Source organism: Lasioglossum baleicum, chromosome 3 (genome assembly GCF_051020765.1).
Source record: "Lasioglossum baleicum chromosome 3, iyLasBale1, whole genome shotgun sequence".
Classification (NCBI taxonomy): Eukaryota; Metazoa; Arthropoda; class Insecta; order Hymenoptera; family Halictidae; genus Lasioglossum; species Lasioglossum baleicum.
Genome location: NC_134931.1, coordinates 19,416,213 through 19,428,977, shown reverse-complemented (window position 1 = coordinate 19,428,977; position 12,765 = coordinate 19,416,213). Strand labels below are relative to the sequence as shown.

Below are 12,765 nucleotides of genomic sequence, written 5' to 3'. Positions count from 1 at the left end.
CGAGTGCAGTAGCAGATCCCATTTTAGCGTTGTGATGATGTCCTTGACGATGGAAGTGCGATGGCACGGAGCGTTTTCGTGCTGCAATATCACTCGTTCGTTCTATCTGTCCATTTCCCTTCCTTTTGGATTTTTCCCATGGCACGTAAACGTTTGGAGATACCTTGACCAGTCGCGTTTAATGCTTCCGCAAGTAGATCTTGTGTTTGATCTTTAGTTGCGCACCTAATGAAGTGAAATGAACCCATTTAAGGGTCAGAAGAACTTGAAAAAGAAAAGAAAAGTAAAATGCATAGCTTTTTTACGGACGTTGTCGAGAGCCTGGAAATCGTGTTCATATTATAGTTTCCTATATAAAAATGGACTCCAGAAATATTTCACAGAAGTATGTGGTCCACCATCCCCTAAATTCCATAAAAATTCGAGGGGAAGAAAATCACCGGGACACAATAATTTCAATTACCCGGCGGCCCCGAAGCAGCCAAGAAACGTCCTGCCACAATGGTACCCGTTTCGAAAACTTTAGCCCTGCTTCACCAGTCTGATAATGGGGCCGGTCGTCGTCGTGAATCTTTCTTTATGGTCTGAAAACTTCTCGAAAGCGGTATATTACTTTTACGTGTTCGGGGGAGGGGAGGGGTTGGCGAGTGGAGATGGCACGTGTGGAGGGCACGTACACACGCGTGGTCAGAAGGGACGGGGTACATATTGAGGATACGGAGATACATAGGAAATTGTATACCAACCATATCGGTACGTACCTAGTGGACCACTATGTAGGCCATGTGCACCCATAGCCCATGCATCTCCGGTAAATACCTTCAGACCGCCGCCGCGCCGGAAGGTAGCATTGGCTGGGTATAAAGTAAGAATTTTCGCCGCGACAGCAGGTCGCCGTGCCGGTGCCACGAGGTTTATGTGTCAACCCGGGTGCAGGGGATCGATCCTCTCGCGTCGATGTCTCTGGAAGTTGATACAATGCTGCGCGGCGAGCCTATGGCAATACCGGATATCGAATCGCATTGTGCAACCTTAAGAGGATCATCTGGGATCGGTACTCCGTGCGCGGACGCTCCGGTTTATCCGCGGATGTCTGTTTCTGGGCTCCATTTCGGTGCACAGAGAGCGCGATACAGTACAATTCTTTTTAATACGTCGATCAGCAATATTTATCTCTATGCCAATAACCGGGTACGCACTTTCAATTTTTTCTTATCACTTTTTCCATATTGTTGTTGACAAACAGCAAAATAATTGAAGAATTTATATGTTCCTGGGGATGATCACAGTTTCATTTATATTTCAGGCATAAAAATATGTATTCTGCAATAATCGTGAAACCGAAGACTCCGGAGATTATCCTGACCGATTTAGTGGCTTCAAGAAAAAGGAGCTTAATGAAAGGAATATCAAATCGCGCCGAATCGGTAGGAAGTCGATGAGAACCGCACGGACCGTTCCGTAGTATCGTCCGTATTTTCGTGGATCGGCCGCGAAGACAATGCGAGAAAATCAACCAGGGTACGGTGACCGGTTCGATTATCCCCCGCGTCGTCCAATATTCTGGTCAGACCGGGGATCGCACGAGAGCCGTTCTCGGCCGGGACCATTCTGGGCTCGAAACGCTTTCAAATTCCATTTAATTCGCCGGAGGCTCGTGAACGAAATGCCGGCGTGGGTCCGGGCGGGCTCGGCGCGGCAATATCCGAATCGAATCGAATCGACAGCAACGCCAGGGACCGATACGCGTCGGCGTCGTGACGCGCGGCGACTGGAATGTGCCCGACAATAATTCAATAAGCAGTTATTTATTGGTAATTCGCTGCTCGTTCCAATATCGCCAGGTAAGTGACCGTGGGGTCGTGTTCCTAGGGAAAAACGACGGTCAGAGGCTGAAATGAAGGAGTCGGTCGAAAGAAGGAGCGAAAGAAGAAAAGGAGGATGAGGATTGCGCGGAGGTTCGTAGCCAGAGAAATCGAGAAATGTGGGACGAGGGGTGCCATTAATTTGGCAGCCGTTGTTCGACTCGCCCACTGGACCTTCTCGTCTCTCCCTCTACAGAGATCTTAGCCTACGTCCGAATTCCTCGGCTAACGTTCGAACTGCACAAGGCGTAATATAAGTCTCTTTCGCTCCCTTCTCCCCTCCGTGTAACTTACTTTCCTTGTTTTCTTCCACCTTCATCTCCCTTCTCCTTCTTTCTTCCCTCCGCCCCGTCGCCATTCCTGTTCCTTAACTCTTTATTGCTTCTATCAACGTGCCCCGGTTGATTTATACATCTATATGTTCCGTTCCGCTCTGTTCTGCAAACAGAGCAGACGACGAGGACGCGATGCCAGGCGTGTGCACCATACTCTCCCTCCCTCTCTCTCTCTCTCTCTCTCTCTCACTCTTTTTCTCTCTTTCGACTTATGGTCGCGCACATGGACACACCTTGCTCGGCACCAAGGTGGATATAATATTATCGCCGCGGATAAGCAGTCTCGCTGCCGTACATCTACCGGCGCGCGTATTGTATCGCCGATACGTTGACTCCGCCCGGGCAGAAATCATTTTTATGGCGACCGTCTTGTCGCGGGAACCGACGATCGGATATTGTATTCATGTTGCGAGCCGGCCTGGTCGCAGGTCGCACGATCATTTGCGCGATATTTATCGGCCGAACAATAAGAGCCGCGCCGCGCCGCGCGCCGAATGCATCGCGACAACCGAGTCGCAAACCGTCAAACAGTTATTGCGGCCGAGACGCTCGCGGCCGGTTATTTACGCGACGCCGAGAGCACGCAATTGGAAATCATGATTCATGCTTTGATCGTGCCGTGGCCCCTTGATACTTGGGAGTTTCGACGGTGGTCGCGATATTTCAGAGAAATCGGTAATTGTCGTTGCTGGAGTGTTGCTGGCGAGGTGCCTGGGACCCAGATGACTAGATAAGTCAGCGAATAGCCGAGTACACGAATCTGGGATGATCTAGTCCATTTTTCAAGTGGACGAGGAGATGGATAGATGAGATCTCGTTCATCATTGGAAATAGATAAATGAGTGAACAAGTCACCAAATGGAGAACAACCGAGTAAATGAGTCCGAGACGCGCAAGCGACTACATAGCAGGTTTTAATATTTTCCACGTAGGATCAAGCGATCGACGAGGAAGCAGGGAGGAAGCAGCTCTTTTTTTCTCTGGTTTCTCCCGTGGGTCGTTTGAGGCAGGCGTTTCGCGTGGCTTCGCGTGCTAATCCCTTAAGCGCGATCCTCGTGTAAACTCGAGGAGCTTCGGGATCGGATCAGTGCCAAGGCAAATACGAGTTGTTAAATACGCTGCACACCACGTGGGGCGATAACAACCTACTACTCATGTTCGATACGCGTTACGTGCTACGGGAAGCTCGAATGCCGCGTACGTAACGCGAATAACTTGCCCCACGCTCTCGCCTGTCTGTCTGCCTTGCTCCGTCCTACCTGCTCTGTACCCTGCCTTCCCTTCTAGCTCGTCGGTGCTTGTTTCTCTCGATCCATCCGGGAACCACCTTCACCGACCACCATATCCGCGTTCCACCCACGCGTGTACAACGCGAGGATAAGTAAACGGCGAGCCACGAAAGATCGTACGAGTGCACGCGATAGCTATCCTCGAAAAATCCTCTCCAGCCGAAAGCTAGCGGCACCCCGGAGGCTTGTCGAGTGTCTTAAATATTAAATATGTTTCTTCTATCGATCGTATTTGCTGATAATAAATTTTTTTATGTTTTCGGCGCGACGGTTCGAAACGTTGATTTTGTTTGACAATTAGCAAAGTTGCTTTATAATTCGTAATAAACGATCGAACCGTTGCGCCGAAAACATTTAAAAATGTATTGTCTTAAATATTGATCGGATACTATGGATCCATCGACTCTTCACTGTTGACGTTCTGCTACGTACAGGCACACACAGGTTCATAAACTATATCTTCTTCGTGAACAAAATTTTCACTTGTGCAACTGTTGTAGAGGATTAGGAACGTGGGTCTTTGATTATAATTATCCAAGCATAAGTATGCACGGCGAGCGAAGCAGAAATTCCAGTAGATTAAGAAAACCGTGGTCAGACCTCCCAACGAAACGCAGCTGTTTGAACTGTTTCCCCATTCTAGGAACCTGGAATTCTTTCCTATTCTATTCCAAGCCGCCGCGCCGGTATATACGACATTCCGCCGTTAATTTAAGATAAAGATTGAAGCCCCGCGAATATCCTGCGGAGTAAGATAAAATTGTCTATCAAGCCTCAAAGGGTTCCGCGATTAAAATCAGTTCCTCGCCAGCAGCTGGTCGAAGACCGTGTTCCCGGCGGTCCCTGATTAACGCTTTCATAGATCTTTCTCCTCTTATCTGTAACCGCGTCCAATATTGTTTCAGCGCGTAATTAACAGGTAGGACGAACGTATACTCGCTGCGCGGCGCCGTGAATTTCCGTCGGTTCGAAAGTGAACGAGGAAAATGAAAATCGGTGCTTGTACGCCGGCGCTACGATATTATCTGGCCACCGCACCGCGGCGTGGAACGAACCGCGGCGACGTAGCTTTACAGGATAGCGATCCTTGACTAACGGCAGTGAACCTTGCGCTCCATAGATCGGGACGTACGTACGTTCTCGATCGGATTACCTTGGAGGGGGGATCAAAGATTCCGCTCCGGGGCGCCTTCGATCTCTGCGATCGTTAATTATTGATCGAATACCGGCGGAATAAGGAACGCGATCCGCCTGGCGGCAACAGCGGCAGCGTCTTCTCCGGATTGTAGAAAGTGTACCGACCACGTGTTGCTTCTTCCGCGAATCCACGATATCTCCGGTGGTACGTCGCGGGAACGATCGAGAGCGGCGGTGATCGCGGATCGATACGCAATTATCATCGGTACCGTTGGTCCCCGTTGTAATAACGATAAATTAGCGGGAACGCTGTCGTAAAGACGGGCCCCGGTGCGCCCGAATACGGTGCCGGTAACATGAGCTTTTAGTATATCGTCTAGAGAGCTCTAACGTATAAGATCGAACCCTGGCAACATTAATTGCCGGACCATGTCTCTTTCGCTGTCGTTCTCTGTCGTTCTGTGCTAGTCGTATTTCCTCGATTCACGAGACCGGCCGAAAATATAATTTCCACGATGCCGAGGCGCGCAGGCCTCCGCAGTTTCTGCCTCTCGTGAGCATAAAGCACCGGATAGCCCGTCCCGCGTGTCCGTCCGAATTCCTCGAAAGGGCCGGGGCACCGAGTGTGCGTGCCACGTCATATGAGACCGAGGCCTTTGGGAACGCGGTATGATATGTTTAATAGCAGGATCACCGGCCCGGTGTCCTCCGGCCCTTCCACCTCTCCTTTTCTCTCATTGCCAGGTCCTTAAGGCCTTACCCGCGGCTACGTAGCCCTCTTCTCGCTCTTCCTCCTCCTCCTCATCCGCCTTCTTGGCCACGGTTATTAATGGCACCATCTTCGAGCGGTCACCACCCGGCGCAAGAACCAGAGATGGCACCGATACTATTTCATGCTTTATTTATTTACACGCGAACATCCGACGCACGATTGTACGATACCGCGCGGACACGAATTTGTCAAGATGTTCCCCGTGAGGAGCACCTATCCGCTCGTTCTCGCGGTGCGCCGGGATTCGACCAAAAAGAATCACTCATTTCTCGGCTGTTACATTCTTTTGATTATACAGAGATTGCCTTTAGTATTTATCAAGATGACGACACTAGAAGTGATTAGCGTTATTCAGGGCAATTGTTGGTTACTGCATAACGAAGTTATCTTACTTACACTATAATCTAGTTATAGTAATATTTTTCGGCGCAACGGTTCGATAAAATTCTACACTAAATATAGCTATGTTGTATTTGAACCAGTTAACGTTTTCGATTCGGATTTGAATCAGTCAAATGCCAAGCGCTATTTATTATTATATATATTATATATATATATATATATATATATATATATATATATATATAAATCTAGCGGGCCCTACCTTAGACACTAGATAGCCTTACTGATGAGTCCTCTAGCGGGTCTAGGACGAAACACACCACTTTTGTTTTCCTCCAATAAAATAGCACTTGGCATTTGACTGATTCAAATCCGAATCGAAAACGTTGACTGGTTCGAATCCGAATCGAAACGTTTTATGCCCTACAACATAGCTATATTTAGCGTAGAATTTGATCGAACCGTTGCGTCGAAAAATATTACTATTCCAAGTTTGTTTCAAACAAAAATTGCGATCGATAAAAATCCCTCCTTTATAATCTACTTAGTTTAGGCTATTGTCTGATTAGTAACAGACTATTACGTCGTCAATGAACGTATTGGTCAAAACTGGTTACTTGGCGATTGCAGCTTCTCGCTTACCTCTCGCCGCAACGACTGCAGCAACCGTAATCGATGGATACGAATCAAAGGGACATCAGATGTCCACAGAATAAGCTACGAAGCAAGGAACGTGAGAAAACCTGTTCGGTATACGCGTAATCCCTCTGGTCACTCACCTGAAACATAATAAAAGACGGGTATCTGGTTAGTTGAAGCGGCGTAAGAATACCTCTACAAATTAATAACACAGTTATTTTTTAGGTCGCTCGTAAAATCCGAGCCGGCCGGTAATTAAAGCAGCTCGAAAATCCATTCTGTTGCGTACAGGGGAAAGTAATTAAGTACGATCGGCGGGGAAGAAACGCGAGGAATTAGATATTCGTTTCTTCAGCGTGTCGGTACAGTGGATGGTCTCCGCGTATCTTTGAGAATTACGACGCGCGCCGCGGCCCGGACAACTTCTTCGGCGTGACCGCGTCATTATTCGCCAGTTACGGAAGAGATACGCGTCCCCGTCGCGGGGATGTGAAAGTAATTAGTCGTGTTCATCACCGTAATATCCGCGTCTCTGCAATTACAAGATGCACACGGCTCAGTAGTTATAGCTGACCGCATTCAAGGCTTCCCGCAGAAACCCACAAACCTGATGCTCTTGTGGCGGCCGCCGGGAATGAGAACTAAGGCTACCGGTCAATTTCTGGACTGGTTGGTCTTCGACGACGCGACGGGACCGTTGCCGCTCCTCCGCTCGACGGATTAATATCGTAAAAGCCGGCGAGTTTCGATGGAAACTATCCTGGCCAGATGGTGTTACAAAATCGTCCAATCGAGAACACGTTCCCCCGTAATTAAATGCCGCGCCGCGCCGTGGCGTGAGCGCGGTCAATTAGACGCTTTCATGAAACAACTTTACTTGCGTCCAAGATGCTCTCAGAACTAATTATAATAATCAAGCGTGTTTTACACTTCTACCTTCATATTTTAAATGAACATATCAAATGATATTTTACAGTACCTAGAGACAAGAAATAAGACAATTTTTCAAGACGAGTGTTGAGGGGTAAAAAATGTTCAACAAACACTGATTGTCCGTATGATCTAACTGATTTTGGACTAGGATTCTTGAGGTTGCTATATTACACAGTACATTTTTCATCAAGATGCTTCCAGTGTCCTAGACCACAAGCTCAATGGCGATTGAGGTATCACGACCCTGAAACACTCCTCCTCCAAACGCGTAAACCCCTTGGGTCTGCAACTTCTTGCGGATTTTCCCTTGGTAATGTTCCCTGTTACAACCCCTCCTATAGCACACCCTGTGAAGGGTTTCCCTTAGCCTTCTCGTTGTTGACTTCATCCCCAAGTACCGCGAGGTGAAGACCACGAATCTTGCCATGAAATATTATTCGTTAGCCACAGCGTCGCATCGTCTTCCTATTACATTCTCGGGAGCGTTCTTCATGAAAACGAAAAAAATCCTAGATCCACATCTGATGAAAAAATATTTCGCGGTTGCAAGTATTCCCGAGTTCCATATTCATGTGACGCAAACCTGTTGCTTCCACTACTATGTCAGACCCAGCAAAAGTGTTTGAAAAATTAAAATTCTGTATCTCGAGTGTTCCTGGTATGGTTGATTCAAGTTTGATTTCGTTCCCGGTGGTTCTGATCGAAGTGTGCAAGTTATACAATCGATTCTATCGTCGCGGGTGCCGGTCTATCTAACAGAATCGTTTCCAGCGGTCTGACACTCGAGGGTTTCCGAGAGACGGGTGTCTGGAAAGCGGAGGCTTCTCGAAATTCCGGTGGGTCCGGCTGTGGATCAACGGAACTTGGAATCCGGTACATTAACCGACCACAAAGCGTGCTGAGCCGCACCGCGAATCGCTCGTAAACCGTGCAAACATCGTTCGCGACGCTTCCTTTCTACGAGCATCTAACTCCTCTTAACTGTCGCGCTTAAATGGCATTCTTTGCTAGCTCCGCAACTCGAGTGCGACGAAACCGTGGCCCATTAAAGTACGAGCTTTCCCACCGATATTTATTCTGTCCGTTGCTCGAACGAAGGCGCTGTGAAATCTTTTGTCGGCGACGAATTCCCGGCTTCGAAAGTGGAGGATCGATAAGGAGGAATGCTCTCTTAGCGTATTTGTCGCGACGCGCGTTAGCTTTCGTGCGACTTGGAAACCTTTCTGAGCGAAAATGGGCCTCCATACATCCTATTCTTCGGATTCAATCAGACAAAAATCTCAATTGCATCCCTCAAACGTCATTCTCGACATCTGCAAGCTCTTTGTTACCTGTTGCCATATATCGTATCAGATCGTAAGAATTATTTGGTGATATTATCGAGGCTCGTTCGCCACTGATTTTAACAATAATTTTCTGGTATATAATAGCTACCGGTCGCTGCTGTTCGATCGGAATTACGGAGAATCTCAAACCCAGCCGCAGAAAGTAGCAATTCCGCATCTTTGACGACACGAAGGAAGGATTCGCGTGCAGTTAAGTGGCTTTCATAGGTGCAGAACCTGGCCGAGCCTAGAAGCCAGAGGGAGAGACAGGGAAACGCTGTGGTCGGCGGACTTTTTACTACCACTTCCACCCTTCTTTTAAGACAGAAATCAAATCCGTAATGGTTCCATACTCGGTGGAAGAGCGCCTCGCCGCGAACGGAATGGCCCGTTTTTGTCGCGATGAATCATAGTAAAACGTATCTATTACGCGAAACATTCGAGCACTCAGCGAAGACATAAATCCCGAGGAGGAATAGATAATTACCGCACTGCTAGGCGGTGCCGCGCAAATTGAATATACGCGTATAATTAGACCTGACATTAAACGTCATGCTACGGATGGAGACTTTTAAGCGGACTCTAGACGCTGGATAACAGTCTGCAAAATACCGTGTCGCGCATCGCCGATTCGTTCGAACGTAGCCATTCCACCTCTACCTGTAGCTGCACCTAAAATCACTGTTTTGGTCAGCTGTTTAAACATATTCGAATTTGTGCTTGCTAATTTCAAACCAACCTCGATATACTGCATTTGTTTCCTGTTCAATTTTGAAAGTACACATTTCAATGTATTTATTTTTTATTTAATTTTATCTCTATTTGTTTATGTATCAACGGATTGTTTTACTTTATTAGGAGACATGTGAATAAATATTCCAGTTTTATCATTTAGCATTTTGTAACAAATTAATTACTGCACGGTTTGATTTCCAATCATCATGAACCAATAGCAATATATTTTTGGTCTCATTTATGATTCCCTTATTGAATTGTCCAAATTAAACGTTAAAAAAACATAAAAATATTGCATTGATATCGCTCAGCATTTTGTAACAGACTGAATTACGGTACACCCCGAGATTTCCAGCTAAATAATAACGCAATATACAGTCGGTGTACAAAGTATTCGTGCATATTAAAAAAAACGAATTACTTTTTCAAAATTGGTCCCAACAGCTTGAGTTTCTTTTCAAACGTTAGAAGAATTAGTTTACTAGCTAATGTGTAAATAACTTTTTTTTAAAATTGTTATTGGTCGCAATTGCGAAGGAAATAGTAAAGGTCATGATTTTTAAATTTTTTATCTGTACCTGTAATGAAAATTTAGAAGGCGCCTCTGGTAGGTCTAAGTCAGTTATATACTTGTACAATGTTTCATCGAAATCGATCAAGGATGTTGCGAAGTATATAATTGATTGAAAATAGCAAAAATCGTAAGAATCTGCGATTTAAATGAATTGCAAACCGTAAATTCAAAGATTTTTAAATCTTACAATGCCCATAGCTTTTTTATCCGTCAGCCAATTTCAATGAAACTTTGTATATTTACTTAGATTTACAAAATACATGTATTAAATTTTCATTACAAATTTTGAAAAATTTATTCGTTTTTAAAAGATGTACGAATACTTTGTACACCGACTGTATATATTACCGATCATACCTGCTTATAGAACGATCGGAAAATAAACGTCAGTAGCCAGCGCAAAATAATTTTACAACATCGTGGAACATCTGGAGGCTGCTGAGGAGCATCTCGCAGGCCGAGACAAACATCTAGGACCGTACGAGGAAGTAAGAGGGCCGTTGTCGAGGGGCAGGAGAGAATTTACATAAAAATGTCTACGGGACGTATTAGCATTCGAAGTCCCGGGATAATACAATAAATCCTGGACAGCATCGTGGATCGTGATCGTCCGCTGGAAAGAGGGCGGAATATTCGACAAGGTCCGCGAGCGAAGAAAACAACCGCGCCGATCGGTTTCGCAGCAGCGACGACGCCGACGACGACGACGACAACGACGGCGACGACGACGACGGCAACGGCGACGTCGGCGGTGCGGTCGCAGTCATCTCAGCATCGAGTAGTATACCTGCTGGAATGCCTCTACGGATCAGTAGCTTCGCGATACGCGGGTACAGGTACCGGTTATGTCACGGCATGCTCGAATACCCCGCGGGTCGAATCGCTACAGCACACGTACGACCTCCATGGCAGACGAGCAACCAAGAGGAGAAACGAGGCAGGGGGGCAGGTTGCCAGCGATGTGGTAGCGCCCAAGTGCCAATAATATCTTCATGGCGCGTCGTGTTGGCAAGATATACACACACCGGGCCCAGGTACAAGGTGTCAAGAAAGTAATGGTCAGACAACTTGGCGACGAGCCTTTTCTTTAGTCATGCAACCGGCTGAACCGCCTTCGGGGTCCTAACCCGAATTTGATCGTAAAAGGACACTATGGTCGGTGATCGAGAAGACTGTGCCAGTCAATATGGGTTGCGAAGTCTAGAGGTAGTAGGTGGGAAGTACCGATTTTGTTGCTGCTTGTATAGTTTGCCGATAAGGTTCTTTTATGGGGGTTCTGCATAACGCTAACTTCGGAGAAGGTATTATTCTTGCCGAAGACCTCAAATGTTTTGAGAAGCTTTACCTTTTATTCTAAGAGAATACAGATCAGGATTTATTTATTTGTTTGATGAACGAGAGAGGATTTCATTAGACGTAAAAGAAAATTGTATTCGAAGAAAATCTAAACTTGATAGACGATAGAGGACTGTTCAAAATGAGAAGCTATCGAAGATTATACATTTACAATACAATTACTCGAAGATAGAGCCTACGCGTGACACTGGAACAAACTTTCACTCAACCCATCACGTAAAGGACCATTAGTGTAAGCAGCGTTGTAAGGAATTAATAAGCGAATTTGATGTTTGAAGTATATTAATCGACGAGTGGACGTTATTGACGTTATTACCTATTCAAGATGACGCGAACGAGGTATTCAAAGATTAATGATATGCAATCATGAGTAATGAGAAGTGTCGTAGATTACTCAATAGTGTATCAACACCTTTGTAACTTCTCAATTATACTGGGACAATGACTCTAATCGTTTTCATCTTGAGAAACGTACAGGAGTGGAAAACGATTTTCCTTTTTGTACCTAATCTCAAAGTGGGACTATTAGCAAATGTCGATCGGACATGGAGTCAAGACAAACGTAAACGTTTATTTCCGTAACACCCTGTGCATAGCGATAGTCAGTCTTCCTCGGAGGCAGGCGTAACGGGAAGGGTCTCTCTCTCTCTCTCTCTCGAGCGCGCGAGGGACCAGAAAATAAATGAAAAGGATTGCTCGCAAGGTGTCTCCCTTAACGATGGTCGCGGGACGAGCTGCGCCGGTACGAGCAGGCAGCAGCCGGTGGCTTGCGAAAAAAATATTTCCAATCAGAGGGAATGTGCTTGCCGGCCCCGATACCCGAGCATGGTTGTCGAACGCAGGATACTCGATGACCGATGGCCGATCGTTATCGCGGACAGGTACCGCGAAGATATGCATATAAATAGCGGTACTACCCCCTCCTTTCTGTTCTGGCACCGATGCCCGAGGTGCGTAAGATGTCTCGATACCGGTGGACACATTGTTACTAGCCGGTCGACTTATCGGTCGGATCGGGAATCGATGGGTCCCGATGACTTCGGGATTTGCGACGGCACGGGGAGAGCTACCAAGAGAGGAAGAGAGAGAGAGAGAGAGAGAGAGAGAGAGAGAGAGAGAGAGAGAGAAAGCAAGCATAGTGATTTATAAGCGGCGTCACGCGAGATCGCTGATAAATTCGCGGTCCCCCTCTAAACGGGATAATTTCAGCGGAGAAATATGTAAATGTTATTACAAGCGCGGGGCGCGTTTGAACTTCACTTCACCGCGACAATGTTGGATCCGCTTCTGGTCGGCGGAACGGTGAATTATATACGGGAACGGCGGAATTTTAACCAAGGGATGAACATAAATTTCGAGAACTCCGCGAGCAATGATTCTCTCCCGAACAGCATGAAATTTCAATTTTCATCGAAACAAGCTTTCACTTTCGGAGAATACTGTCCGCGCCTTGCAAGATGTCT

The 12,765-nt window shown here is 46.5% G+C and overlaps 1 protein-coding gene across 4 annotated transcripts in view; it reads right to left on the bottom strand.

Annotated features, from left to right (window-relative positions):
• Nucleotides 1-12,765, bottom strand: part of LOC143207601 (uncharacterized) — a 717,548-nt gene that overhangs the window by 595,666 nt on the left and 109,117 nt on the right. Inside the window, exon 4 of one of the 4 annotated variants that reach the window (XR_013008701.1) lies at nucleotides 5,964-6,519. The exons of 2 other annotated variants lie outside the window; for them this stretch is intronic. The gene's annotated coding sequence lies outside the window, so the exon portion shown is untranslated. Of the gene's footprint in view, nucleotides 1-5,963; nucleotides 6,520-12,765 lie in introns of those variants that run through there. One more of the 4 variants, XR_013008698.1, reaches the window with a different exon arrangement.